Genomic DNA, 27,688 nt, shown 5'->3' with positions numbered 1-27,688 from the left:
ATTGTCTCTTTGTCCGCTCCTCTGGAGCAGGGTCCACCCGCCCCTGGGACCACACCCTTAGTCTTGTGATGAGGGGGTTTGTGATGAGTTTCAGACTTCTGGAGTACTCAGAGAAGTCCTGCTGCTCCGTAGGGGTCCCGTCTTCCTCAGAGGCCACACCTGTGGCCATGTGTGGAATGCAGTAGGAGGTGAGCTTCACCAAACCAGGTAAAGGAGAGTACTGATTACTGGGCAAAAGAAGAGCAGCTGAAGCCGCTAGGTCTTGCGAACATTATGGTTCTGTCTTTAATGTGAAACATACAATTAGGACAAAGGTCACGTCTCTTCCCAAAGCCAACAGCAGCACAACTGCTTTGCCAGGTCGGTTTTCACTTCTAGTCACTCCTCTTTTCATGCTACCTAACTTTATAAAGGTAGAGCTTTTTTCTCACAGAGGATGTGTAACTTGTAGATGACTTCTAAAGATACCATGACAAAGAAAGTCATGAAAATATCGTCAGAAAGAGTACACATACATTTTCAGAATCTCTGAGAAACCATTTAAAACCTGATGGGGAGTCAGAGCAAAACAGTCAGATGTTTTAGCAGAAGGGCCTTGCAAGACCTCTCTGCCGTTAAGAGCATTGACTTCTCTTCCAGAGGTCCTGGGTTCCACTCCCGGTTGAACTAACCTGCACGGTGGCTCACTAACTGTAACTCCAGCCCATCCACAAACGCTGCTCGCTGCAGGGGAAAGACCCATGCACAGTCAATGCATTTACTGCAAAGATCTGTACAGCGGAGTTTGTACTACAGGGCACACTGTTGGGCTGAATGTGCTCCCACCCTGCCTTGTGGTAGAAACACAGCCCTGCCAACCTGCATAGAGGAAGCAGCACACTGCTTAGAGATTCTCCCTGTGGTCCCTGCCAGAACGGAATGAGTGGGGAGTGTACACATTTGCTCAGTGTGTTATCCAATATGGATTCCTGACAGGACTGTCTGGACTCAAGGCCTGATATCGAATGTGAGAGAGAGAGAGAGAGAGAGAGAGAGAGAGAGAGAGAGTGTGTGTGTGTGTGTGTGTGTGTGTGTGTGTGTGTGTGACACGTGTTCACGCTAGCCTACACGGCCCTGTCTTTGAAGGTACTTTCCCTCCAGTCTGCTGTGGTCAGTGTCCTATCAAACGCATTTTGTTTCACTCGGTTCCTTGGCGCCCTGGAGAATTTTCCTTTCTTCGTCTGCAGGTCTGTCTGATCTCTGCGAGTGGGTAGAGAGGTTTTGCTCCCCAGGCGAGGATGCTCAGCTCAGTGCTCACATTTTTTTGCCCTTTCCTTAGCTTTACTACCTGTCTTTAAGTTGCCAAGGTTTTCCCACAGACTTTAGGTTTACCTTCCAGCCTTCCTTCCCCTTCCTTTACTGATTGTCTCCACAAATTCCTACCCTTATCCCCCCATGTCTGTAGTGGTGTATGAGCTTTTCCTTAGCCCTTTTCTTTTAACTCCTGTTTCCTTTCAGTTTTTTCCCCATAGGTAAGGTTTATGTTCTGATCGTGCTGATCTAATATTTTAATTTCCTTATACAAGGATGTGATGGGTGAATCTTGTCAGCTTGATAGGTTTATAATCACTATGGAAACACCTGTGGGTGTGTCTGGGAGAACTTTCAAGAAAGGTTTAAGTGAGGAGGGAAGCCCCTCCCCAAAGGTGGGCAGCACCATGGTACGCAGCACTGTGCTGTGGGCTGGAGTGGCTCTCAGACTGCATATAAAGGGTGGGAGCTGGGCAGCAGCCTTCAACCTTCCCGCTGCTCACTGGATGGACTTCAGCGAGCAGTTGCCTCGTGCTCCTGCTGCCTTGATTTCTCCACCACAATGGACTACACCTTCAAAACCTGGACTGACAGCACTCAGTCCAAGAGCCCAAGAGCACCCAAGAAAAGCTTCAACAGTATTAGGCACGAGACTCCTTGAGTCACTGGTCAAGGTTGTACAGAGACTCCCACAACATGCAGGCTATTGCTAGTGTCCTCAGTGGCCCTCTCCCAACACCCACCGCCAGAGGGGGGAGGCAGACAACTGTTGCTGAAGACACCCCTGACTCTTGTCTCCTTCCAGCCTCCAGAACTGACCCGAAAGCCACCTCACTAAGAAGTAGCAATAAGGTGTTACGCAGAGGAGGAAGGCAACCAACAGCGGGAGAAATAGTCTGTCCCAGGGGACAGCGTGTCAGTTGGTTCTCCAGTACCAAGTGGTCAGCCCTGCATTCATACATCCAAGTACCATTATACAGACTGATGGAGTTATAGTTAGGACATCCATGTAACAAATAATGGCATCATCAATGAAGACAGAGCCCATGAACTTGAAAGAGATCAGGGAGGGGTATGTGGATATGTGGAGGGAAGGGAAGGGAGAAATGGTGTAGTTACATTTTCAAAAGTAAAATGAAAAGAATAGTATAAATAATTCAGGTAAAGAGACTGTGAGCCAAAGCAAACCCTTGCCCCTTGAGCTGTGTTTGTCAGGCATTTTGTCGCAGTGATAAGAAAGTAACAGGATACCCTAGAGAGCAGTTACGTGAGGACAGCAGGGTCTTCCCATGTGGTCCTGGCTGGCCTTGTGGCCACCATGCTCCAGGCTCCAACCTCTGGTCACTATCACCACAAGTGTGCCCTGTGCACCTGGCACTCAGGAAGCATGTTCAGATTACACTTTCCAGATGCATTCTTATTCACACATGGTTACATGCCTGCCTGTCTATATTTTAGCAGATAATCCTCCATTCTAAGTATTTTTATACTTACATAACGATAAGCATAGGGCTGGAGAGATGGAGAGTGGTTAAAAGCATTGACTGTTCTTCCAGACTTGATTTCCACAACCCACATGAACTGTCTGTAACTCTAGTTCAAAGGGATCCATGTTTTTGTGTTAGCATGTACAAGGTACCCAGACGTGTGCAGGCAAAATATCCATACACATAAAGATAAATCTCAAAAAAGAACCCAATAATCTGTAGTGAGCCATATTGGATTTGGGCCTGGTCGCTTTGTAACTGCATGGCCACAGTTTAGAAGTCATGGGATTGTTGGACAGAGGCCTGTCCCATGTATTTACAGCACAGGAAGAAAAGACCAAGTAGTAAACACACATGCAGTGTCTCCACTGCATGACCTCTGCTGAGCCCGGCTGAAGCATGTCGAACCGACACACCTGGACCACACCTGGGTGGTGGTCAATTTACTTCTGCCTTTTACTTCCTCAGCCTTTATCCTTGAGATTTAGGCTGGTCTTCTCGGATTTCTCCCTCATTAATTCAGGTCTCATAGTCAGTCTTTTGTTACTTGAGCCAGGGTTTCCCACTGTGCTTCCCAGTTATTTTCTACCTGGAGACTTGGGTATATAAGTGGTGAATAAAGCTACAGGAGTCTCTCACTCTTCTTCCTCACTCTCACTCTTCCTTCCTCTCTCTCTCTCTCTCTCTCTCCCCCTCCCTCCCTCCCTCCCTCCCTCTCTTCCTCTCCTGGCTTGACACGATAACCTGTGTGTGTGTGTGTGTGTGTGTGTGTGTGTGTGTGTGTGTGTGTGTGTTTCTTTCACCCCGAGGCTTTCGCCCGATTCTCGGTGCCGTGTCGGTGCTGGCGCCGACAATAATCATTATCATAATATCTCTAGTAAGCAATGCTTTCAAATTCATGGCCTCTTTTTCCATTAATGATGTCATTTCCAAAGCAGCTCCTTTGATATATTTAAAGACATTAGAGAGATGGCTCACCTGCTAGCTCTTTCTGCAGTGATGGAATTAGCCTGTACCAGGCCCACTATTCCAGTGTCCAGCCATCAGCCACATGGTGTTACAGAGCACTTGAACTGTGGCCACTATGACTAATCAACTGAATTTACATTTTATTTCATTTTCATTAAGCCAGAGAGCTACAATGGGGCTGGGACCTCCATGCAAGCACAGACTTCCCCACTGTCTTTTTACTTTCCAGATCCATTTGTGGATGAATCCAACTGGGCTACTTAAGGAGAGAAATGACCCCTGGGATAGTCTACTGCAACACTCAGTCTGAACATCCATCAATGGTTTCCACGCCTACGTTTGGTTGGTTGATTTTGGTTTTTGAGGGTTTTGTTTGTTTGTTTTGGGGGGGGATTATTGTTTGTTTAGGTTTTGTTTTGGTTTGGTTTAATATTTGGCCTACATTTAACAATTCCCATTTATCACCGGCACCAGGCCCCAGTTCTGGCTATTTTCTGTTTTGAGAATGGTTATGATATCAGAAACTCTCAGTCTTTGCTTCTTGCCCCCAATGGTAGTTTTTCTACACCATCTTAGTTCCTCTGATACTTTACTCTCAAGCTATGCTGGGCTGGGGTTGAGGTGATAAATTAATTCTAGTAATCTCTTATGAGAGCCCTCAAAGCCGAGAAATAGAATGAAGCATGTTCACATATGGGTACAAATGCTCCCAGGGTTTCTCGAAAGCTGTAAATGGTCTTGTTATACCTGTATATATGAAGAAGGGAAAAAGCAAGACTGAAAGGGGACCTTGTGACAAGTGTAAGGATTCCTCATTGCTCACAGTTCTTCCTACAGTATAGATTGGTCCTTAAGTCAACTTAGATGGATGTTTTGCTGGTCCGTATGTGTAAGGGTAGAAGAGAAGCCTTAGTGGTCTCCACATTTCACTGGGGGTGCAAAGTTACTTACAAATGATTTTCTCCATCTGAAATCTATGGTGTAGTTGCTTGTCCCCACCCCCACCCTAGCTTCTGCATAAGAGCCCTGCTATTCCCATAGCTCTAGTAGCCAGCTCCAACTTCTCCCTAGTGACAGTTGCTGCTTCTTGTCACTCAGCAGGCACCGGGATTCAGAAGCCACTTGTCCTAGGAAGCTTTTGAATTTTGTTGAAGGGACTCTAGAATTTTGAGCAGGTATGGCCTGCTGTCCTCTGACAGCTGTATGCAAGTTAGACGTGGCCAAAGATCCGGGAGAGCAGCCTTGCCCTAGGTGGGAATGGGGAGAGCTTAAACTGAAGCTGCCCTAGAGTCCAGACGACTCTTGCTGCATTCCTTGGCAATAAACCTGATCATCAACACAAGAAAAAGTGAACCAAGGACAGTTGTCTGACTTGAGCTCGTCAGACTGTTAAGCAGCCATTAAAGAGGGAGCAGCAGGCTCAGAGGGAGATGTCAAGAGTTAGCTCCAGATCCTGAGTATCCAGGTTGAGGCCTGCAGTAGTTCCAGTGTTTAAATGTGAAATCTGGGGGTAGCTGAGTGGCAGAGGGCTTACCTAGCATGCAGGAGACCCCCGGGTTCAGTCCCAGAGGCCAGTGTGGTCCCTGACTCATTGCATGAGACCGCTTGTAGGTCATCCAGCCATGGAGGTTGCTTTTCCCTGTCTCCTCCTCCTATGGCTGTGAGGATGGGAGGATGCAAGTAGCAGGGAATGTTTCCTCGACTTTGAGTTTAGGGTACCCACCCACACTTTGTCTCCTTTCAGACTTCAGCCCCACCTAGACCAGGGCCTCATTCCCACAGGTTGGAGAGCCATTGGCTATGGCAGCCCCACCACTTCTTTTATCCTTCCGAGGAGACAAGCAGCTTCCTGTCCTTGCAAACTTCTGAGCTGATCTTTTCTCTGTTCTGCTATTCCCCATGGAGATTAAATTCCTTATATCTTTAAACATGGTTTTGTGCTACATGTTTATTATCTGACGTAGAAATCATGAACATGCAATGAGGGATGGTATTGTTAAGATTGTAGGGGCCTTAGGTGGTTCAGCGGGGAGAGGCACTTGCCACCAAGTCTGACAACCTGAGTTCAATCCCTGGGACCTACAAGGAGTAAGGAGAGAAGCAACTCCTACAAGTTTTCCTCTGACCTCCATCCACATGCATGGCCAGTGGGCATAGGTACACATGTGCACACGCAACATAAATGAACTAAACAAAGTTTAAAGGAAACTATAGTTGAGAGCTGAAGCTTGCCATTGAAGTTGGCAAGGTGGCAGTGATGGCGGGAAAGGCTAGGTGGGCACCGGAACCAGGTGACCGTGGATCGCAGTAAACACACATTCTAGGCTCTTATTTTTGTTCTCCCAAAGTGTGGTGGTTGAAGGAAGGAACGAAGCAGCAGGACAAAGATAGAGTTTCGAAGAAGGGGAAACTGGGTATTATTAAAAGATAGAAGAAGGGCTGCAGAGATGGCTCAGTGGTTAAGAGCACCCAACTACTCTTCCAGAGGTCCTGAGTTCAATTCCCAGCAACCACATGGTGGCTCACAACCATCTGTAAAGAGATCTGATGCCCTCTTCTGGTGTATCTGAAGACATCTACAGTGTACTTATATATAATAAATGAATAAATCTTTGAAAAAAAAAAGATAGAAGAAACAGGGATTAGTAATAAGGAAAGTGAAGGGCCTCACAGAGGAGGAGGTGGTAGTTCACGGTCCAGAGCCCAGAGAGAACATGTTGTTTGTCTCCTCCAAGGGAAGAGCTTCCAGCTTGTGCAGAGGGCCAGGGAGTGAATAAAGATATTCTAAAGATACTTGTGCTATCAGACTTTGGCTATCAGACTATTGAGATAGTGGAGTCTCAAGGGGTTAGGGAGAAGAAAAGGGCTGGGAGCCTGGGTCAGCCCAAGGGGGAGCTCATCTCCAAGAGTTATAGATATGAGTCAGAGTCTGGTGGGCACTCACTGAGATTTCCAGATTCTCGTGACCCAGAACAAAGAATTGGTCCAGGGACCTATGAACAGTAGGAAGAATGGAGGCAGTTTGTTGAAGAAGAAACAAGACGCTATGAACACTGAGAGTAGGTTGGAAAGCTGACACAGGGGTAGAGACTGAAACCTCAGACAGAGCATCAGGACCCTTTATAGGTCATTTGTATAAGAGCCACCTTCTGATGCTTTCATTCCCCCAACAAAACACAATTCTGACAACTTCTCAGACAACTCTGTAGGACAGATTAGAGCTCAGGAGCCATGGGTTAATAATGGTGGGACCCATACTTCAGTTGAGACTACTTACTTATGTATACCTCTTACTCTTTAAATTTTACATTAGGACCAATAGATAGACTGCATATAAAAAAATGTTTAAAAATGCACAAAGACTTAGAGTATGTCCTTTGGCAAAGATCGAGTGTCCACGGACTCTGGTATGCATCACACACCCTCCCTGCAGAGTTGGCTCTGAACTTACTGTAGTGTTAACCCAGAATGCCTACCGATGATGCCTGAAGCATGCGCAGACTCCCCCAGTCCAACAGAAGACATGGATGATAAACACTTTCACAAGACTCCAACACACATGACCTTGATCAAGGAGAAAAAAGGAGGCAGCTGGCAAATATTGTGGTTTAGATATAAAATGTTTCCCCAAAAGGCTCACGTTGCAGGTCCAGTTCCCTGTTTTAGATACTTCGTTTCTGTTGCTATCACCAAAAACCCTGACAAAGGGCAGCTAAGGGAAGGGAGGGCTTATCACAGTTTGGTGATTTGATGGTTCAGTATATCACGGCAAAGAAGGTATCATGGCCCCAGGAAATCAAGGCAGCTGCTGGTCGCACTGTGTCCCAAGTTAGGAAGGAGAGACAGAGGCAGAACCCGAGAGACACATTCAGAGACAGACAGTGGAATGCTGGGAATCCGCTCTCCTTGTTATTAAGTCCAGACCCCATCTCATGAAACGGTGCTACCACATTTAAAGCGGGTCTTCTGACATCCCTCAGAGACATGTCTGGAGGTGACTCCAGATCCAGTCAAACTGACAACCCATATTATCGTCACAGTCTCCAATGTGCTATATATGAGTAAGACTTTGGGGCAATCGGTTAGATCCTGAGGGTACTGCCTAATCAATGGATTAATCCAATGATGGATTCATGGGCATAAGAATGACTTTAAGGGGGTTGGGGACTCAGCTCAGTGGTAGAGCGCTTGCCTAGCAAGCGCAAGGCCCTGGGTTCAGTCCCCAGCTCCGAAAAAAAAAAAAAAAAGAATGACTTTAAAAGGTATATAGTCTTCCCACGGTGCTCCCCCTTCCTCTTCCTCTTTCTCCTTCTTTCTTTCCCTCACCCTCTTCCTCTCTAGTGCCCTCTCCTCCTCTGTGGCTGCCTAGAGGTAAGCAACTCTGCTGCACCACACCCCTCTCCCATGGTGTTCCGCCTTACCACAGTCTATTGCAGTGCAGTCAGCCCGCCATAGACTGCAAGCTTCAAAACTGACAGGTAAGGTTTGTTTCTCTTATTTTGCGAACATGTATATCTATGCGGTTTGTGGATGTGTCTGTATGGGTTGCTGTACATGTCAAGATAGCTTCTTGATCATGCTCCTCCTCAGCTTTTAGGACAAGGTCTTTCACCGAAGCAGGTACTCAGCGATTGGCTGTGAGAGCCACTTGCCTCCTCTGGCCCCTCTAGCGCCTAGAGTCCATGAGGGTGCCACAGATCCAAACACAAGTTCTCACCCCTGACAGAGTGCACCGTAACAGCAGGAGCATCTCCCAGTTCCTTCCTTTTTTCCCAAGATATTTATCACAGAAGTAGAAGTTCGACAGCCAAAGGGAGTCAAGGAATGCTTGTCTGATGGAGTCCTGGAGATCTAGCACAAAATGAGACATAATTCCGTATGTGGCAGGGGGAAGTAGCTTTGAGAGCAAAGGTGTGGGGTGCCAGGAAGAGCTTGGGAAGTCTACCCCAGTGGTGGAAACCAGGAACTAGCTAGTTAAAATACCAGTTCTTTCTGGTGTTTCCAATCTGAAGATGAACTCAAACCTTCAGTGTGATTGCTTGAATTGAGGATGGCCCAATAGGTTCATATATTTGAATGTTTGGTTCCAAGTTGGTGGACTGTTTAGGAAGGATGTGGAGGAGTGGCCTTGTTGGAGAAGGTGTGCCACTGGAGGTGGAGCTTTGAAGTTTCAAAAGCCCAAGCCAGGCCCAGCCTCCCCACCTCCAGCCTGTAGATCAGGATGTGATCTCTCAGCTACTGCTCCAGTCTCAAGTCTGTCTGCTGCCATTCCTCCTTCCATGATCACCATGGACTAACCCTTTGAAACCGTAAGGAAGCCCTCTATTAAATGCTTTCTTTTATACATTGTCTTGGTCATGGTGTCTCTTCACAGTAACTAAGGCACTCTGGGGAGATCATTGTGTTGTGTGGGACTGAAGCTCAGCTGCTGTCATAGAAGAGTCACACAGTGGTGGCGGGGGCTATGACATCACTGCACTTCACAAGGAATCATCGGTCCTGGGAGAGGATATCAGGCACAGATCAGTGCTCCTGAGACACCAGCCCATTGACACACTCTCTCTCAATCCAGAAGCCAGAGCTGGATGTTACTGGAAATAAGACTGTGTATGTGACCTTTCAAAGCAGCATGCAGACTGGGAGAGACAGCTCAGTGGTTAAGACAACATCCTGCTCCCCCAGAAGCTCTACGTTCAGATATCCACATCGAACAATTCACTAACAGTCTGTAACTCCAGCTCCAGGGGATCTGATGCCCTCTCCAGCTTCTAAAGGCACCATTTCTTGTGAGTACATACCCACTTCCTGACACACATACACACAATTTAAAAAATAGAATCCGTCGCAAAAACCAAAATGGTGAAGAATTTAGGCGTAGACTTCACAGGGGTAAATGAATTTCCTGTGATCGAGAGAAAGCATCCAGAGGCGACACACGCTGATCTAGGAAGGGCTACAAACAGGAGCATTGTGCTGAAGCTTGAGAGACTGGAGAAGGAATTCTAATGATGGGAGAGACCTGAGAGAAGAGACCCATGTGCAAAGATGAGCAACAGACTCAGGCAGCGTGACAGGGGAGAAGAAGCAAACTTAAATGGTCCCATAAATGACCACTCATAAACACTCGTCTACAGCTTCTTTTTTTTTTTTTTTTTTTTTTTCGGATCTGGGGACCGAACCCAGGACCTTGCGCTTCCTAGGTAAGCGCTCTACCACTGAGCTAAATCCCCAGCCCCTACAGCTTCTTTAGTGATTAGTTCACCACACAGTTAAACATTCTGTAAGGTAATACAGTTCAATTCGGTCTGCTGTGGACTCAAGAATACGCCACTCCACCCCTGCAGAGTTGATGGGCACCTCAACTTAATATCAAGATAAGCATTGGTTTCTTCAAGTTTGTTCCCCAGTTTTCGTGACTTTTAACACATCACAGCGCAACTCAGTAGCAGAGGAGAGACACTTAATGACTGCTTCTACCTTTCTGTTTTTCTCCCACACCTGGATTTACCTTTTTATTTTTTTTAAGATTTATTTATTTATTATATATAAGTACACTGTAGCTGTCTTCAGACACACCAGAAGAGAGCATCAGATCCCATTACAGATGGGTGTGAGCCACCATGTGGCTGCTGGGAATTGAACTCAGGATCTCTGGAAGAGCAGTCAGTGCTTTTAACCTCTGAGGCATCTCTCCAGCCTGGATTTACTTTTTAAAAACAAACAACAACAACAACAAAAAAAAAAAACAACTTTTTATTTCTTTTGAGACAGTATTTCTTGTGTCACAGACTGGCCTGAAACCTCACCATGTAGCAAAGTGACCTTAACTTCTCCGCTCCTCCTGCCTCCACTTCCCAAGTGCTAGAATTACAGATGTATACCACCATGCCTTCTTTACGTGGTGTTAGAGATAGAGCTGGGAGTTTCATGCTTTCTGGGCAAGCACTCTCCCAACTGAGCTGCATCTCCAGCCTGTTCAAAAGCCATTTAAATCGAACTAAGCGCCCACTTCCTGTTCCCTCTCTGTGGACACCAGGATGCCAGGCAAGCCTCTTACTGGTCTCCTTGCCGAACCTTCTGCCTTCACAGGGAAATGTCTACACCGCAGCCGTACTGTATGGCACACCTGGGACAAAGCAAGCCAGGCTTCCTATCACACTCATGGAAAATAGAAACTTCCTCCCAGCCTAGAGGCCCCTGATTGCTCCTCATCCCCCTTCTGGCTGCCCTCCTTTCTTCCTGCATGTGCATACCCCAGTCTCCCAGGATCATACCAACCTGTGACTTATATCAACTTAGTCTGTCACCTGCTGGTGCCCTCAGCCTGAAAGCCTGCCCCTGGATCTCATGTGTCTTATTAGCTCCTGAGTGTTGAGGTTTGGTCTTTTGCTTCTATTGTAATGGTAAATTGTGGCCCCCAAGACTTGGTTGCCCCCACGGATGAGAGAGTCTGCAAATACCCACGTGATGCTATGTAACCTTGCCTCCCACGTTATCCCTGGTTGCTGGAAAAAGATGCCTACAGCGAATATCTAGACAGAAGAAAGATAGGCGGAGTTCTTGGGTTCCTGGGTCTGAGAGACCATGGTGGGGAGAGAAAGGAGAGAGGAGGAAGCTGCCATGGGATAGGTGAGTTTTAAAAACATGGCCATGGGGGCTGGCCAAGTGGAGTTAAGAGCAGCCCAGGTAGAACAGAGCAAGGCATAATTCAGGGTTATTGGTGGGGAAATTGATTGCGATAGCAGAGTGTGAAGATATCTGCCCAGTTCTAATGCTGATTAAAGCTTATCATAAAAATGAAAGTTGTATGCCTTTTGCCAGGGAACTGAATGATCAAAGGTGGGGTAGAAACCCCCGGTTTGAGATTAAATCCTAATTACGACACCTGAATTTCCCCCGAGCATCTGACCAAATATGGCATCCCGAAAGAGGTCTTTCCTCAGCACATTTGTAAAGCTGCACTCCCTACCTGATGCCCCAACCCCATCCCGAAGTTAGAGCATTGTATTAGGTGCTGGCTGCTGAGGTGTGGCCTGGTTCCTTTGTCCCTCAGCTCCTAGAATAATGTCCATCTATTGGTGCTAAAACGTTGTTGAGTTTAACGAGGACTTGATGGCCTCAATAAGGACGATTAATTTTCCCAGCACAGTAGTCTTGTTTTGAATCTTTTGGTTGGGAGAGCCAGTATTTTTTAGACTACACCGTGCATCAGAACCATCTGGGGAGTCTGTGAAAACAAGTTAATGGTATAAACATTTTATTCTGAGATACAGGACACAGAATTGCAAAATCTCCATTCTAACGAGTTGCATGGTGCCCCTGACACCCCCGGGCAGAAACCCGCTTTTACCATCTAAGAACATTGCGTCAAGTGCACCTTCTATTCTGTGCGCCTCTGTCTTCTTGGGGCCTTGACGTAACCTCTTTCCCAGAGGCATCAGAGGAAACCAGCAGTCTGAGCTCTAGTTCTGTTCCTCACCACGAGGAGAAATGATTACAAAGCCATCCAGGGCAAAGGTTCCTTCAACATTCCGGCAGCCTGTATTCTGCGGTGCACCATAGTTACTGCCCCCCGCCCCGTGTTTATGAGGGAAATGCTTGGAATATCACACACTTTGATAATGCCAAGGTTTGTAGAGAACCTGCGTCTCAGCCCCATAATCTGTCAGACTGTGCTTTCTGCAGCTTGGGAAGTATGTCCAGGGCATCCTCACTGAAGGCTGCGGTTCACCGCAGATAATTCAGCAGGGCTCTCCCCCAGCAACCGCGAGCCTGGGCAGTGACTGAGGCTGAACTTCTGCCCTGGGCTATTTAGAGGGAGAAGAAATGAGATCCAGGGCTCCAGTGGCAGCACAATGGATCACAGCTGAGTGAAGGGAGGACAGTTGTGAAAGGTTTCTTGCTTCCAAGGCGTGCGCGTGCATGTGCACCTCTGTGTGGATGTGTTAAATTTCATCAGAGAATTCTTTCTATACCAACTTTTGTTTTATTTTGTGTTTTGGAGACAGGGTTTCTGTGCAGCCTTGGCCATCCTGGAGCTCACTCTGTTGACCAGGCTGCTTTTCTCTGTCTCCAGTGCTGGTATCAAATGCTTGTGCCCTAGCTGCACCAGCTTGTATGTGCATTTAAAATGGAGTCACTATTCTAGGCCCAGTTCTCCTCACCTTGGTTTCTGTTGTTCTCCCCCAAATGAAAACATTACTGCCATCGTCAAGAAGGCAAATATCTTGGAGGTTTGACCTATTCTACTGCTCACTGGAATTTATGATGGACCAAGCAAGTTCTTAGCAAGTTTTTAACCCAAGAGAAAAATGATTTACAGGAAATGTGCTGTAAGTCAGTAAAACCCATGAGTTCAGAAGTATGCCAGGCAAAAAGCCATGGACCATCACTGTCCTGTATTTTGACCGTGGTGATGATGACATGGATTAGCCTATGCAGGAGAACCACATGGAATTATTACCCCATCTCTTTTCTGCAGGTTAAGCTGAAAAAGTCTTAATAAAATAATGTGTATGAATGCCAAAGTTCTGTTTACAATACTGTCCAGAGTTATACAGAATGGCCCTTTGGAAGCTAAAGAATATATAGGATCTCTCTATGTTCTTACAAGTGCCTAGGGTTCTACAGTGAACTTATACATCTGAGAAATGATACAGAGAGGCCAGGTTCTGTTGCCGCCGGATGCGAGAGTTCTGGAAGGCTGTGGAAGGACATCGCAAGTTTAGAGGACCTACCTTTCTCTCAAAAGAACAGAAAACAGGGAAGTGCTGTGTGAAAGTAATTTTCCTCCTGGCCTAAAACGACATTGTCAGGAAAATATCTTCTTTTACCAAGTCATAAATCTTGAAGGATCATCGACCAGATGCTGAACGCAATAATAACAGTTGTTGACATTTATTAAGTGCTGCCACGTGCCAGCCTCTTCCCAACAGGAGTTGTCACAGCCGATGCTCTTGATGGTCCTTTGGACAGGGGCTGTTATGACGCTTGTTTTATAGGAAGAGAACAAGGCACTGAGAGATTTAGGAAAACACTGGGAACCAGCAGAGACTGTATTTGATATGTGCAAAAACAAAATCAGTGCCAAGATTCAGTGCTCACCCTGTGAAAGGCAAACTGCCCTGCAGCTTCTCTCTCTCTCTCTCTCTCTCTCTCTCTCTCTCTCTCTCTCTCTCTCTCTCTAACACTTTTTATTGGATTTTTTAAATTTACATATTAAATGTTATCCTCTTTCTGAGTTTCCCATCCATAACCCCCCTATCCCATGACCAGCCCCTTTCTTCTCTGAGGGTGTTCCCACACCCAAACACCCACCCCTTCCAGCCTCCCCACCCTGACTTTCCGCTACATTGGGGGATTCAGCCTTGGCAGAACCAAGAGCTTCTCCTCCAATTGGTGCCCAACAAGACCATCCTCTGCTACAGATGTAGCTGGAGCCAAGGTTCTGTCCATGTGTAATGTTTGAGTAGTGGTTTAGTACCTGGAGCTCTGATTGGTTGGTATTGTAGTTCTTATGAGGTTGCAAGCCCCTTCAGCTCTTTCAGTCCTTTCTCTGATTCCTCTATTGGGGACCTCATTCTCAGTTCAATGGTTGGGTGTGAGCATCCACCTCTGTATTTGTCATGCTCTGGCAGAGCCTTTCTGGAGACAGATATATCAGGCTCCTGTCAGCATGCACCTCTTGGCATCAGCAATATTGTTAGGGTTTGATGGCTGTATGTATACGGGCTGGATCCCCAGGTGGGGCAGGCTCTGAATGGCCATTCCTTCAATATCTGCTCCAAACTTTGTCACCATATCTCCTCCTATGAATATTTCTGTTCCCCCTACTAAGAAGGACTGAAGGGCTGGGGATTTAGCTCAGTGGTAGAGCGCTTACCTAGGAAGCGCAAGGCCCTGGGTTCGGTCCCCAGCTCCGAAAAAAAAAACCAAAAAAAAAAAAAAAAAGAAGGACTGAAGCATCTGCACTTTGGTCATCCTTGTTCTTGAGCTTCATGTGGTCTGTGGATTGTATCTTGGGTATTCTGAGCTTTTGGGATAATATCCACTTATCAGTGAGTACATACCATGTGTGTTCTTTTGTGATTGGGTTACTTCACTGGGGATATTTTCTACTTCCATATATTTGCTATGAATTTCATGAAGTCATTGTTTTTGATAGCTGAGCAATACTCCATTGTGTAGATGTACCCCATTTTCTGTATCCGTTCCTCTGTTGAAGGGCATCTGGGTTCTTTCCAGCTTCTGGCTATTATAAATAAGGCTGCTATGAACATATAACCTTGTTATATGTTGGGGCATCTTTTATGTATATGCCCAAGAGAGGTATAGCTGGGTCCTCAGGTAGTTCAATGTCCAATTTTCTGAGGATCCTCCAGACTGATTTCCAGAATGGTTGTACCAGTTTGCAATCCCACCAACAATGGAGGAGTGTTCCTCTTTCTCCACATCCTCGCCAGCATCTGTTGTCACCTGAGTTTTTGATCTTAGCCATTCTCACTGGTGTGAGGTGAAATCTCAGGGTTGTTTTGATTTGCATTTCCCTGATGACTAAGGATGTTGAACATTTTTTAGGAGCTTCTCAGCCATTTGATATTCCTCAGTTGAGAATTCTTTGTTTAGCTCTGTACCCCATTTTTAATAGGGTTATTTAATTCTCTGCAGTCTAACTTCTTGAGTTCTTTGTATATTTTGGATATAAGGCCTCTATCTGTTGTAGGATTTGTAAAGATCTTTTCCCAACCCGTTGGTTGCCATTTGTCCGAATGACAGTGTCCTTTGACTTACAGAAGCTTTGCAGTTTTATGAGATCCCATTTGTCGATTCTTGATCTTAGAGCATATACCATTGTTCTTCTGTTCAGGAAAATTTCCCAGTGCCCATGTGCCCAGTGCCCACTTTTTCTTCTGTTAGTTTGAGTGTATCTGGTTTTATGTGGAGGTCCTTGGTCCACTTGGACTTGAGCTTTGTACGGGGCAATAAGAATGGATTGATTTGCATTCTTCTACATGCTGACCTCCAGTTGAACCAGCATTTGTTGAAAATGCTATCTTTTTTCCACTGGATAGTTTTAGCTCCTTTGTCAAAGCTCAAGTGACCAAAGGTGTGTGGGTTCATTTCTGGGTCTTCAATTCTATTCCACTGGTCTATCTGCCTGTCTCTATACCAATACCATACAGTATTTATCACTATTGCTCTGTAATACTGCTTGAGGTCAGGGATGCTGATTTCCCCAGAAGTTCTTTTATTGTTGAGGATAGTTTTCATTATCCTGGGTTTTTTGTTATTCCAAATGAATTTGCAAATTGCTCTTTCTAACTCTATGAAGAATTCAGTTTCAATTTTGATGGGAATTGCATTGAATCTGTAGATTGCTTTCAGCAAGATGGCCATCTTTACAATATTTATCCTGCCAATCCATGAGCATGGAAGATCTTTCCATCTGCTGAGATTGTCTCTAATTTCTTTCTTTAGAGATTTGAAGTTCTTGTTATATAGATCTTTCACCTGCTTGGATAGAGTCACACCAAGATATTTTATGTTATTTGTGACTATTATGAAGGGTGTTGTTTCCCTAATTTCTTTTTCAGCCTGTTCATCCTTTGAGTAGAGGAAGGCTAGTGATTTGTTTGAGTTAATTTTATATCCATCCACTTTGCTGAAGTTGTTTATCAGGTTTAGGTGTTCTCTGGTGGAATTTTGGGGGTCACTTAAGTATACTATCATATCATCTGCAAATAGTGATGTTTTGACTTCTTCCTTTCCAATTTGTATCCTGTTGACCACCTTTTGTTGTCTGATTGCTCTCAATAGGACTTTGAGTGCTATATTGAATAAGTAGGGAGAGAGTGGGCAGCCTTGTCTAGTCCCTGATTTTAGTGGGATTGCTTCAAGTTTCTCTCCATTTAGTTTAATGTTAGCGACTGGTTTGCTGTATATGGCTTTTACTATGTTTAGGTATGGGCCTTGAATTCCTGTTCTTTCCAAGACTTTTAACATGAAGGGGTATTTAATTTTGTCAAATGCTTTCTCAGCATCTAATGAGATGATTATGTAGGTTTTTTCATTCAGTTTGTTTATATAGTGAATGACGTTGATGGATTTCCATACATTGCATCTCTGGGATGAATCCTACTTGATCATGATGGATGATCATATTGATGTGTTCTTAGATTTCATTTGCCAGAATTTTATTGAGTGTTTTTGCATCAATATTCATATGGGAAATTAGTCTGAAGTTCTCTTTCTTTGTTGGGTCTCTGTGTGGTTTAGGTATAAGAGTAATTGTGGCTTCATAGAAGGAATTGGGTAGTGCTCCTTTTGTTTCTATTTTGTGTAATAGTTTGGACAGTATTGGTATGAGGTCTTCTATGAAGGGCTGATAGAATTCTTCACTAAATCCATCTGGTCCTGGGTTTTTTTGGTTGGGAGACTTATATTAACTTCTTCTATTTCTTTAGAAGTTTTGGGATTGTTTGTATGGTTTAACTGATCCTGATTAACTTTGGTATCTGATATCTGTCTAGAAAATTGTCCATTTCATCCAGATTTTCCTGTTTTGTTGAATATATGCTTTTGTAGTAGGATCTGATGATTTCTTGAATTTCCTCAGATTCTTTCTTTTCTTTTCTGAGTTTAATTTGGATATACTCTCTGTGCCCCTTGGTTAGTCTGACTAAGGGTTTATCTACCTTATTGATTTTCTCAAAGAACCAGCTCCTGGTTTTGTTGATTCTTTGTATAGTTCTTTTTGTTCCTATGTGGTTGATTTGAGCCCTGAGCTTGTTTATTTCCTGCCATGTGCTCCTCTTTGGCTTATTTGCTTCTTTTTGTTCTAGAGCTTTTAGGTGTTCTGTTGAGGTGCTAGTGTATGCTACTGTATGAGTTTTCTTCTTAGCACTGCTTTCATTGTGTCACATAAGTTTTGGTATGTTGTGCCTTCATTTTCATTAAATTTTAACATGTCTTTCATTTCTTTCTTGATTTTTTTTCCTTGACCAAGTTATCACTGAGTAGAGCATTGTGTATGTGGGCTGTCTGTTGTTTTTGTTGTTGTTGAAGACCAGCCTTAGTCCGTGGTGATCTGATAGAATGCATGAGATTATTTCAATTTTCTTGCATTTATTGAGGCCTGTTTGGTGACTGATTATATAGTCAATTTTGAAGAAGGTATCGTGAGGTGGTGAGAAGATATATTCTTTGTTTTAGGGTAAAATGTTCTATAAATATCTGTTAAATCCATTTGGTTCATAACTTCTTTTGGTTTCTCTATGTCTCTGTTAAGTTTCTGTTTTCATAATCTGTCCATTTGTGAGAGTGCAGTATTGAAGTCTCCCACTATTGTACGAGATACAATGTGTGCTTTGAGCTTTAGTAAGGTTTCTTTTATTAATGTAGGTGCCCTTGTATTTGGAGCATAGATATATAGTATTGAGAGTTCATCTTGGTGGATTTTTCCTTTGATGAATATAAAGTGTCCTTCCTCTTTTTTGATAACTTTTAGTTCAAAGTCGATTTTATTCAATAGTAGAATGGCTACTCCAGCTTGTTTCTTGGGACCATTTGCTTGGAAAAATTTTTTCCAGCCTTCTACTCTGAGATAATGTCTTGTCTTTGTCACTGAGGTGTGTTTCCTGTATGCAGTAAAATGCTGGGTTCTCTTTATGTATCCAGTCTGTTATTCTATGTCTTTTTATTGGGGAATTGAATGCATTGATGTTAAGAGATATTAAGGAATAGTGCTTGTTGTTTCCTATTATTTTTGTTGTTAGAGGTTAATTATGTTTGTGTGGCTCTCTTCTTTTGGGTTTGTTGCAAGAAGATTACTTTCTTGCTTTTTCTAGGGTATAGGTACCTCTTTGTGTTGGAGTTTTCTATTTATTATCCTTTATAGGGATGGATTTGTGGAAAGATATTGTATAAATTTGGTTTTGCCATAGAATATCTTGGTTTCTCCATCTATGTTAATTGAGAATTTTGCTGGATATAGTATCCTAGGCTGTCATTTGTGTTCTCTGAGGGTCTGTATGACATCTTCCCAGGATCTTCTGGCTTTCATAGCCTCTGGTGAGAAGTCTGGTGTAATTCTTATAGGTCTGCCTTTATATGTTATTTGACCTTTGTCTCTTAGTGCTTTTAGTATTCTTTCTTTGTTTTGTGCATTTGATGTTTTGTTCATTATGTGGTGGAAGGAATTTCTTTTCTGGTCCAATTTATTTGAGGTTCTGTAGGCTTCTTGTATGTTTATGGGCATCTGTCGAAATTATATTTACTGGCCCTTTAATTTGGGAATCTTCTCTTTCTTCTATATCTGTTATCCTCAGGTTTGATCTTCTCATTGTGTCTTGGATTTCCTGGATGTTTTTGGTTAGGAGCTTTTTGCATTTTATATTTTCTTTGATGTTTGTGTCAATGTTTTATATGGTATCTTCTGCCCCTGAGATTCTCTCTTCTATCTCTTGTATTCTGTTGGTGATGCTTGCATCTGTGACTTCTGAAACCTAGTTTTCTATTTCCAGGGTTGTCTCCCTTGTGATTTCTTTGATGTTTTTATTTCCATCTTTAGAGCCTGAGTTGTTTGGTCCAATTCCTTCACCTGCTTGATTGTTTTTTTCTGTAATTCTTTGTTATTTTTGTGTTTCCTCTTTAAGGGATTCTACTTGTTTTCCTGTGTTGTCCTGTATTTCTTTAAGGGAAATATCCTTCTTAAAGTCCTCTATCATATCATGAGATGTGATTTTAAATCCAAATCTTGCTTTTCCAGTGTGTTGGGATATCCAGTATTTGTTTTTGTGGGAGAACTGAGCTCTGATGATGCCAAGTAGTCTGGGGTTCTTTTGCTTAGGTTCCTGTGCTTGCCTCTTGTCATCTGGTTATCTCTGGTCTTAGCAGGTCTTGCTTCTTTGACAGTGGCTTGACCCCCCTGTAAGCCTGAGTGTCAGCCCTCCTGGAGACCGGCTTTCTCTCAGGGGGATATAGGTTCAGAGAACTGTGGGACTGGGTCAGCTCAGGGTGCAGGCAGAAACCAGAAGGATCCTGTCCCAGTCTGCTCCTAGGTTCCTGTGTCTAGAAGGCGCAAGTCGAGTTCCTCTTGGACCAGGAATGTGAGCAGAATTGATAGTCTCCCCTGTGCTCTCAGGATTGTCTGAGAGTCCTGGTCTCTCCCCATGGGATCTAGATATAGAGAGCTGTGGGACTGGGTCAACTCAGGGCACAGGTGGAAACTTGAAGCAGGTGTGTGTGTGTGTGTGTGTGTGTGTGTGTGTGTGTGTAGGTCAGAGGATAACCTCCCATGTCATTTCTTAAGCACTGTACATTCCCTTCCCCAGGATTTCTTACTGGAAGGACTCATCTAGTGAGTTAAGTTGGCCAGTGACTCCCAGGGTTACACCTGTCTCTTTCTCTGAGCCCTGGTATTGCAAGATGTGTTCTGGGAATCAAATTCATGTCATCATCTTATAAGAGAAGCACTAGGCTGGGGATTTAGCTCAGTGGTAGAGCGCTTACCTAGGAAGCGCAAGGCCCTGGGTTCGGTCCCCAGCTCCAAAAAAAAAGAAAAGAAAAAAAAAAAAATAAGAGAAGCACTATACTTTGTAGACGAGCTGTCTCCCCAACCTGAGCTTCTCCTCACCATACTATTATTTCTAGAAAGTTCTCGACCGTGTTTTGACATACCACATTAGTTTATTGTGTGCTTACTAACTGTCAGACAGCTTGCGTGGGTTTTCGCACCAGTGCTTCACAATGAGTGTGTGTGTATGGTGGGCACTTTGGTTGGAGAGGTGTCACACAACCATGTGTGCAGGAACAGTGACAGTGTTTAGTTGAACAGCTGCCCTGCAAGCTCTGAGCTCTTTTGTTTCCTGCTCAAAAACCAGCAGCCTCAAAGTCACTGAATTTTTCTCTCCCGGCTAGATGTGCCTGTGTGCACCAGGGCGGCCTCTGGTAGTCTGATATGCACAAGCGCCATGTTGTTCTTTCACTTTACAGAGCACATCTTGAGGGCTGTCCTTGCTGGAGACTCAGGGCAAGGACAATTCTATGTTTAAAAAGTCCTCGCTAATGACATTTTGGCTCTGAGAACCTGCAGGAAATAATCCGTGCCTCTGATACAGACGCCAGCAAAGCATCCGCCAGCCCATTTCTTTCACCTTTATGTGTCTTCCGAGCACCTGGTAGGGAGTTGAGGCCTTTAATGGTCATCTCTGGCCCTGCCCAGAGATCAGTCCCTGCAATCAAAGCTGGTGACAAAATGTCAGGAGGCACTTGCCAGGTCAACTTCTGGCTGGCTGATGGCAAGGGTGGTATTGTGGATTCTTCCTCCCTTCTCTTTTCTGCTGGAGCTCTTCCTGGCAGCGGCTCCGTGTCCGGGTTTTGGGGGCACCTCATGGAGCGGCCAGTAAAAAAGCGGGAGCAGCCAGCCAGCCTGGCTTCCCAGCCCAGCTCAGAGCTGCCAGATATTCCGTAGGGCAAGCTAGAATTTGGCGCCACAACTGGAAGTGCGGCTTTTGTTCACAGCAAAAACAAGGTTTGACTGGCTAAGCTCCTGCGCACGCCCGCCCAGGCAGGCAGAAAGGAGCCTCAGTGAGTGCCTGTGTGTGTGCTGCCTTTAGCATCGACCACATCCCAGCCACCACACAGCGAAGATCCAGCCAAAGATGCGCACCCCATCCTCACCAGGCGCCACCCAGAAAGAGCGCTGAGTGCAACAGATGCCCAGGACAGCATTAGCTCAGGTGGAAAGCACATTGCTGCCGGCATCTGGGACATTTTCGACTCTTGTCACCCCTGTTAGAGAAGTTGTTCCCATCCACCACTGAAAGGCCAGCTTCCCCCTGGACGAAGTTAAAACACTGATTCCTTTATTCCAGGAGGGAAAATCTGGCATTCTGTAGCGTAACAATTCACCCAGCTTTGCAGACTCTAATTATAAACACATAGAGACAGATTTTACTGCTGTTGACTTAATTTTTTAGGGGAAAAAAAGAACACTTATTTATGTAGTGTGCATATGCGAATCAACCTGTCCTCTGCTTTCCCGTGTGTCTTGGTAGCAAGTGCCTGCACCTGCTAAGCCACCTCACAGGCACTAGTTTAATTTTCCTACCGTAGGATGCATGGAACACGCTTACATCCAGTCACACGCCACTTGGAGAAAAGTATATAGTTGAATTCCAAAGCCAGGTAGGTGATATGGGATGCGGGAAAGCGGGTGAGAGGCTTTGCTGACTGACATGAAGATATCTACAAGATATCTTGGGGCTCTGTGGTGCCAGACCTGGTGGGGGATAAAAGACAGCTTTTTTTTTTTTTAAATAATTTTACAGCAACAAGTTTGTTACACGGCAGTTCATTTTAACAGGGCCAGGTTCATCTGAAGTATCTGTGTACCAGTGGAGACAAGGGATGGACTGAGAATGGCCCCAAAGTTTCATGCGATGAGCTTTAGCCCTTAGAGTAGACTTGGGCGATCCTTAGGTCTTTGGGATGCTCCCTTAGGAGGGATTTCCTGGGCTAACGCTCTCTAGCTTCCTGTGCTTAAAGATGATATTTCTCCAAAACACACTTCTGCTATTTTCCATAGGCTGTAGCTGTAGCCAGATGTGCTATTTCAACCTTGCTTCGGCTATTTTGTGATACCAGTGAGAAAATGCACTAGATCCCTGCAGACGAAGCTGCAAACATTGAGATCAAATGCAGTGAAGTGCCCCTGTGTAGGGATATTCCACCGTGGACACTGGCCTGCGAATGATGTCTCTAGTCTGTGGCTACTTTGCTTGTATTGCCCTAGGAATCACTTTTGTTGTGGCTGGAAAGAAGAAAGAGTGGAGGGCCAGGGTGCACCTGGAGATGATTCGTTCACTTCTGTCGCTGTTCTCTAGCCACAGGGTCATAGTCTCATCTAGCGGTCAGTCATTCTGGGAATACATCTACAGACATGGAGGAAGAAGAAGGTGAAGCAGCCTGAAGGTCAGCAGGAGGCTTGGTCCCAACACAGTATCCTTTTCATGGTTTCTTAACTCAGAGAAGCCTGCTTATGCCTGGCCAATTCCAAGATCTCGAAGGTGAGACTCACATGTGTTGGTGATGCTGGTGATAGAGGGACTGACAATTTGTGCTCTGGCTTTGCAGTGGGAACTCACTAAAGTCCTCAGAAGTGTCTTGTCCTGTGTATCTCTATAATTCCAAAGGAAGTTAACCAAAGCAAACATATTCCAAGAGTTATTACACAGTCTTGGGAATGATAGCCAGGAAACACCTACACATTTACAGGGGACTTCTGAGCTCCAGAGTGGTCAAGTACAGTTCTATGTGCTGAGATGTCCCTATGATAGGGTTCCAAAGAGGCCTGTCGGGTGTAGATCATCTAAGGCCAAGTCTCTTTCTGGCTGCTGGGTCCCTCCACCACTCTCAGGATCTAAGAGATAGGAAAGGGTGGGGGTTGGGTGGTGATTGTCAGGGAGGGGCTGTTTAAGTAGAGTACTGATGTGACCGTACATTTTTTTAAAGATTTATTTATTATATAAGTACACTGTAGCTGTCTTCAGACACAGAAGAGGAGGGCATCAGATCTCATTACAGGTGGTTGTGAGCCACCATGTGGTTGCTGGGATTTGAACTCAGGACCTCTGGAAGAGCAGTCGGTACTCTAAACCACTGAGCCATCTCTCCAGCCCTAACCATACATTTTGTAAATATTACCCTTGCTTCTTTTCCTTGGATGGCTTCTATTCAGTTCCCCTCAGCTTAACCTGTGAGCTTAATTACACCCAACAGGGATAGGATGGTTCATTTAACCTGGTGTACCCTGCCCCTCTCCATTCCTAATTGTGGATACTCCATGACAACATACTACAGATAACAAAATGCACCCACAAGAACTCCAGAATTCAGTAGTTTGTGGTTGTACTATTATTACTATTGCTTTCTGTGTATTCAGAGTCGTGACATCACCACCATGACCCAGCCATAGCACATGTTCAAATCCAACTCCCTAGCCCTTGTGTCAGGCTCCCCTCATCCACATCCTCACTTAGAAACCTAGACCCCCCACTACCCAGTTCCTCTTTACAGACTTGCCCAGTCTACACCCTTCAGACAATCACGGAGCCCATGAGATTCTCTCTCATGAAACCTTATTGTCAGGTTTCCGTGTTGCAGTCTGCTTGGAACTCATTTCTTTAAACGCTAGGTCAAGGCCCCTCCTGTCATCTTCAGATAGATATTTACAAGTGTGCTGCTGCCATCCCAGAGCTACAGGTGGGGCTGGCAGCCTGAGAACCCAGACACATGAGATGCTCATGCTGCCAGTGGCAGGGCCAGCTGACTTGTTTAGCAAAAGACGCTGCCTGTGCAGAGACCTATGTAGCTTGTAAATGCAGCAGTGGCTCTGGTCTGTAAAGAGCATGTTTGCTGGCTGTGTGCTGTAGAAAACTCTTCTCAAGGCATTGCCTCTTAAGCTCTCTGCAGCTATAATTACCTGCAGCAGACCCACACAAGATTGGGTCCATTAGTGCTCTGACACAGAGACAGCAGAGGCTCATAGGCTTACTCCTCCCAAGGATAGGCAAACAGTTAATGGTTGTGGGTATAATGCTTTTGTTATTGGTGTAAAGGTTATCCTTGTGTTATTCAGATGCTGATTTCTTTGTCCTCATATCTTGTCTCAACCCAGACACAGCACTGTAATACTTATGTCTAGAATCTCTTGTCTTAAGTTTGTGTAGACAATTCTTTGCCTTGTCAATAAATGCTGATCACCCAATGGCTGGGCAGAGAAGAGAATAGGACAGAACTTCCACTAGCTAGGAAAAGGGCAGAGAGGGAGAGGGAGAAGGAGAAGGAGAGGGAAGAGAGAAGAAGGCAGATTAAGATCAGTCCTGCAGACAGGGAGTAAAGCATTCATGAAGTTCAGCTGGAGAATGGAAAGCTGTAATATAAGTATTATTGAGATTATGGGTGGGAGATGTCAGATTAGGGGAATAAGATAGACTGCCCAGGAATTGAAGTTTGAAAATAAGTCTTGGTCTCTCTGTGTTGTTATTGGGAACTAGCTAGGATAAAGAAATACAAGCACCATATTAATTTACTACATAGATTTATATTAAATTATATTAAAGTTACATTTACAAATGGTAGCAGGGAGGAGAAGTTCATGAGCTTCTCCCCAAGAGAGAAAAGCTGATGGTGGTGGTAGTGATGGTGGTAGTGATAGTGTTGTTATTGGTGGTAGTGGTAGTGATGGTGGTGATGATGGTGGTGGTGATGGTGGTGGTGATGGTGGTGGTGGTGGTGGTGATGGTGGTGGTGGTGATGGTGGTGGTGATAGTGTTGTTATTGGTGGTGGTGGTAGTGATGGTGGTGATGATGGTGGTGGTGATGGTGGTGGTGATGGTGGTGGTGATAGTGTTGTTATTGGTGGTGGTGGTAGTGATGGTGGTGATGATGGTGGTGGTGATGGTGGTTGTGGTGATGGTGGTGATGATGATAATGATGGTGGTGGTGATGGTGGTGGTGGTGATGGTGGTGGTGATTGTGGTGGTGGTGGTGTTGTTGTTATTGGTGGTGGTGGTGGTGGTGATGGTGGTGTTGGTAGTGATGGTGGTGGTATCTTTTAATTGTTGCTTGGGAGGGGCCTGCTTGTAGCTACCCATAAGTGCCTACATTCCTCTGAATACCCCACAGCCCAGAGCCTGACAGGCTTGTGGGTCCAATCCAAATAGCAATAGGAAGTTTGGCATGCAGAAACATGCTCCTGCTCCCCCTTGGCTCTGGACCAGGCAGAGCATGGTGGACTGGCAGCCTTTGGAAGTGGGGTGGTGTATGATGGCTTCATGGCAGTGCCTTTCCCCCATGCCACTGGGTCCAACACTGTTGTTCTTTAAGATTTATTTTTATTTTATATGCACACATCTCTTTAACCTTTAATGTGTCCTTTATACACACACACACACACACACACACACACACACACACACTATGTGCATGCAGATGCCCACAAAGGCCAGAAGAGGGCTTTAGGTCCCCTGAAACTTGGGTTACAGGGATTGTACCTGTAACCTGACCTGCCTAGTGTGGGCAATGGGATTGCATCTTCTACAAGAACAACAAGTGCTCAGCCATCTCTCTAGTCCCCCAGCACTGATTTGGGGGTAGAGGGGCAGGAGGCAGTTAATGTAAGGATGTAAGGGATGGCTTCTTCCCCTGTCTTATTGGACCTTATTAACACTTTTTTGTAGTATCATTTAGCTGCTGAGTACTGCAATCAACTGGTCCTTGGCTTGGAATGATGTGGCCTTCAGAGACCTTTCACTGTTGTGAAAGGATTCCACCACAGACACCGCATACTACAGATGTAGAAAAGTATCTGAAAGATGTGAAAGGCCATCTAGAGACAGGAGGGTGGACAGACATTCTACAAAAGGTGCAAGAGGCAGGCAAGGCTGTGAGATTCCTGGGAATGTTTTGGTCTGGCAAAATGCCAATGCCACCCAAGACGGTGAATGAAAATCCTACCATAGTCTGTGCCTGTAAATGTTAATACAATGCTTAAGCTTTTTAACAAAAATACTTTGCATGGGTGAAAAAAAGATTTGTGTCGTATACCAGAACATGAGGGAGGAGACACCCCAGCTGCTGGTGACGGTGTACAAACAGGCTCAATAAGCCACATGTTTGAAAAAGTTAAACTTCATTCAATACTAAAAACGATGATCCCAGAAAACAGAAGACTATTAAGTGAAAAATTCCGATGGCAGAGATAAGCTCTGTCCCTATGAGCTGTTCAACAAGGAGGTCCCTGAAGCTCCCAACATACAGGCCACTACCATTGCTCCTGGTTACCCAGCAGAACTGGATGGTCAGACTCTATTGCTAAAGTCATCATTTCCCTCAACATGAAGAAATCAAACTGAGCAAGAAGATCCTTCTCTGTCAGTTAGCTTTCATAGTGCTTGAAGATGCTGAAGAAGCCACTAAAAGAAAGTTGTGGCCAATAATCCTACTTGGCTACAGACCCTGTATCTTACTCTTTTGTTGCTGTGAAGAGACTTGACCAAGGCAACACATAGAAGAAAGCGTTTACTGGGGCTTACAGTTTCAGAGGGTGAGCCTATGGTGGGGCGCATCAGAGCAGGCAAGCAGGTACGGTGCTGAAGCAGTAGCTGAGAGATTACATTGATCCACAAGCAAGAGGCAGAGAAAAGAGAACTAACTGGGAAGGAGTGGGCTTTGGAAACCTCAAAGCCCATCCCTAGTGACACACCTCTTTCAACAAGGCCACACCTCCTAATCCTTCCAAAACACTCCCACCAACTGGGGAGTAAATATTCAAATATATGAGCCTACGGGAGCCATTTTTATTCAAACCAGGCAATGTGAATGCTGGTACAACAGTACTTCCTGATGAAATTCAAGACCTACCTCTCAGAAGAAAATTCATGTAAGTCAGTCAGCTATGGCTGGGGCAGAGATAAGTCTTGGTAGAAAAGCTGTTGCTGCTGTTTGCTAAATGGTTATGATGAGTCTATCAAATTGATTTCTAAACATCTATGTTTTTCTGCCCACAGATTGTTGCTGCTGCCATCCTTGATGAGGGAAGCTTCTTTGCAATGGGACTTTAGAGACCTATAACTAGTGAAGGTGCTGAGACCAACTGATGGTTGAATGCTCAGACCTAAATGGGATTTTCATTAAACACCCTCCAAGGTTCAGGAAACACTGTGAAAGATAGGGTGGAGAGAATGTTGGAGTATGAGGAAGGGACAGAGGATTATTGAATGATGTCTTTGGGCATAGCATAGTCTCACCCTTTTAAACTGCCAGCAACTGTAATTACCTGCAGGAAACATGCACGAGATTGAGCCCATTAACATACATGAGACCCTGCTCTCCCACCCCTAGCACCACCCCCAAAGATGCATAAATTGTTAATAGTCGAT

At 45.0% G+C, this 27,688-nt stretch overlaps 1 long non-coding RNA gene across 2 annotated transcripts; it reads left to right on the top strand.

The window, feature by feature from the left end:
* Nucleotides 1-102: 102 nt before the first annotated feature.
* LOC134485606 (uncharacterized) lies at nt 103-26,312 on the top strand. 2 transcript variants are annotated; one of them, XR_015674332.1, is made up of 4 exons: nt 103-207; nt 3,976-4,088; nt 22,631-22,813; nt 25,988-26,312. It is a non-coding gene; the product is annotated as an uncharacterized LOC134485606 (long non-coding RNA). The 2 variants fall into 2 exon arrangements; XR_015674331.1 differs by lacking the exons at nt 22,631-22,813; nt 25,988-26,312 and adding an exon at nt 5,491-5,674.
* Nucleotides 26,313-27,688: the final 1,376 nt, after the last annotated feature.

Source organism: Rattus norvegicus, chromosome 2 (genome assembly GCF_021556685.1).
Source record: "Rattus norvegicus strain SHRSP/BbbUtx chromosome 2, alternate assembly SHRSP_T2T, whole genome shotgun sequence".
In the NCBI taxonomy this organism is placed as follows: Eukaryota; Metazoa; Chordata; class Mammalia; order Rodentia; family Muridae; genus Rattus; species Rattus norvegicus.
The sequence above is the reverse complement of the archived record's forward strand: the minus strand, read 5'-3'. Positions and strand labels throughout refer to the sequence as shown.